Source organism: Aquarana catesbeiana, linkage group LG01, assembly GCF_042186555.1.
Source record: "Aquarana catesbeiana isolate 2022-GZ linkage group LG01, ASM4218655v1, whole genome shotgun sequence".
Lineage (NCBI taxonomy): Eukaryota > Metazoa > Chordata > Amphibia > Anura > Ranidae > Aquarana > Aquarana catesbeiana.
The window spans coordinates 33,301,916-33,305,028 of NC_133324.1; the positions used below are offsets into that span (position 1 = coordinate 33,301,916).

General features: G+C 44.2%; 1 pseudogene; it reads right to left on the minus strand.

Moving 5' to 3' along the window:
- Positions 1 to 1,481: 1,481 nt before the first annotated feature.
- On the minus strand, positions 1,482 to 1,748 carry LOC141124185 (small nuclear ribonucleoprotein F pseudogene; annotated as a pseudogene).
- Between the last annotated feature and the right edge of the window lie 1,365 nt (positions 1,749 to 3,113).

Genomic DNA, 3,113 nt, shown 5'->3' on the forward strand with positions numbered 1-3,113 from the left:
CCCTAAGCTCTGCACAGCCAGGTAACATGCATTTCCTTAATTGCTTCCACAGTCAGTGAACAATCCATGAGCTTGATTTTTGATATTTTATTAAGGGGAAAAAAACTTGGATAAGATAATAGGGATCATGGGAATCCCAACTTGACTGAAGCAATGCACGGGAACAACTTCCTTCCTATGTACAGAGAAAGATCCTGGACTGTTCTCCTCCCTGGATATGGTCAGTCTTTATGGATCAGTAGCAAAAGCCCTTCATGGACTAGGGCCTCTCTGGCTCCTTGAAAGCTAGAAAAGATTGTTGCAAACTACATGCCTTTGCCCTGTAGAACTGCTTCCAGCTCCACAGCTTGCAGACACTATTAGGTCTCCTGACTGCTGTAAAGATCTCCCAGGACAAGAATAAAGAGTTAAGCACAGAGCCATCCTTTGAAGGCTCGCTATATATGGCAGTCTCTCCCCTTTTGAATCCCTGGTTGAACTGATGGACTCACTCTGCTCTTCCTTGCTCTCACCGGGTCCTAGGCAAGAATCTTGTTTAAACTGTGTTGTTGAATGGATCTTCCTGAGCCAGTCTGAGACCAGTCTGGAGGAAAAGGCCCCCCTAGAACTAGTGGACCCATCCCAGGGCACCAACAGTCTCCTCAGCACTCCTTCTTAGACACGACTCCTCTGCTGGCCCACTTCTCCCAAATTTATGAGTTAGCCTTAGCACACTACTAGGACCTCCAAGCCTGGGATTGGTCAGACTCCCATTAACATGCAGAGTTAGGTCTCGACCCCTCCTGTCCACTGGCTTCTGGTGCTCCAGAACCAGGTGGAGGCGATAGAGTCCCAACCTGCTGAATCACCCAGCCTGAACCGCAGTAACACGCTCCATGGCACTGTTTTAGTGAGGCATGGCCTATTGATGTTGAACTGAGGCAGTGGGCAGTCAGGAGGTGGTTTGGTCTTCTCTTGCTGCATGGATGGAGGAGCAGGAGGCTCCGATAGGATAACCCATGCGTGCAGCTAATGTAGTCCCTCCTGTAGGGAGAATACTGTGTGCTTGGATCCTTGGAATGTAATCATTAGCTTTGCAGGGTTTACCAATTTATATGGGACTTTGTGCTTTTGCAGGGCTTGCGTTAATGTATTAAGTTTCATGTGACCTTGTAAGTAAATTTGGGGACAAACACAACCCAGTTTGGTTTGCACCATAACTCTCGAACATCATTAAAATTCGGACCCGAACCTCAGACCCTGTTAAAATCTATGGGACCCGAACTTGAAAAATCAACAGTGAAGGATTATATACAAATTATTGGCCACTAAAAGAGTTGGGCTTTGGGAATTGGTGGTGGCTTTACATTGTAATCCTATAGAGGTACTCGTGAAAAAAAATCTGTTTATTTTTCTTAACAAAACATACAAAAATAATGTCCAACAATAACCTCAGAAGGGAAGATTCAAAATAAATCTACAAAACTAATTTGGAATTTGCTTTATTCTCTCATCTCGCCATCTTCTTCCTCCTCTTCTACTCCTCGTATATTCAGGTACAAGACATTATCACACCTTATTAGAATTTCTCCAAGATGTCCAGACAATGCTCCATCAATATACTCTTCTGTATTGGTGAACTGCATGTTCATGTAGCCATCCACAGATACCAAGTATTCCTTGTATTCCGTACCCCACTTCAGTTTCACCATTACTGGCTTACCAGTAAGGTCATTAAGAAATGGTTTTGAGATTAGTGGCAAACTCATTCAGCTGCTGAAGCCTCTGCTGATCTACAGACCAGTGAAAGGAAGAAGAAATTTCCCTGCAGAATGTTCCAAGAACACACTACAGGAAAGAACAGGAAATGGCTAGAGGTACTCTTGATGACAGCAAGAATTGGCATTTCTGTAAAAAAAAAAAAAAAATGAAATTATATACACCTGTCAGACAGGTGTGGGAAATATGGGCTTTGGGTGTTGGTGGTGCCTTTACACCATAACCCTATAGAGGTACATTTGATGAAAGCAAGAACTGGCCTTGCTGTAAAAACTTGAAATGATGTGAACCTGTCAAACAGGTGTGAAAAAAATTGGTTCTTGGGTGTTAATTGTGCCCATGAAGCCTATACCAAACAATTACTTCAATATAAAATCAACACCCACAAAGCTAAGCAGCCTAGACAGTCTTACAGAGATTCCTGATCCTAAAATACATTTAATCAGTGACATCAGCATCAGGGGCTTGATAACTGCTGCTAATCCAGGACTGATTCATTTTGGGAAATGTCAGGTGGACAATGGAGTCTGTGGACAGACACGCTATTTTATCACTCTTTATACTCACACTATACTCCCACTACACTAGCACTACACTAGCACTGCACTGACACGCTACACTGACACTACACAATACTTACACTATACTTAGACTGCACTAACACTACACTGACACTCTACACTCAGGGTCACAAGAACACACTAGCTCATTAGTAGAAAATAGAGCCCTGTGCTCTAACTATCTCTACTTCAACAACACACTGAAAAGGGTTCCTGTGGGAAGGAACCTTTTATAGTGTGGGGTGGGACTATGAGCACTGAGCCATGATTGGACAAAGTCATCATGACTTTGCCCAATCATGGCTTTGACTGTGCTCTGTGCCTTGATTGGGCAAAGCCTTGCACCTGATCTGCGAGGTGCATTGCTGCATCCAATTAGGGCCCTAGAATGCATTGTGCAGTGTGCAGTGCATTGTGGGGCGCTCGGCGGGTGAACATCCGGCTGAGCGCCCAGCAAATTAAGATGTTCACCGTACGGGGGAACAGGTGATGTTTGGGACAAAATTTTACTCAGCCCGAACTGCTTGCCCAACTCTAGTTCTAATGTATGTTGTAGGTGAGCATAGGGTTCAGGTAGAGTCCCTGTGGTTCTAGATTTTGGCTTAAGTTGTTTTTTTGCATGACAGAAAGGGATGCACAGGATAACATCCCTGGGTATGGAGTCAGGCAGGTGTTGAGGTTTAGAGAGCCTGTGAATGCAGTCAATGACCAGCTCAATATTTTTGATCTCTGTCAGAACTTCAGATATCCCCGGATTTTGATGTTATTCCAGCGGGACCTATCTGATAGATCTGC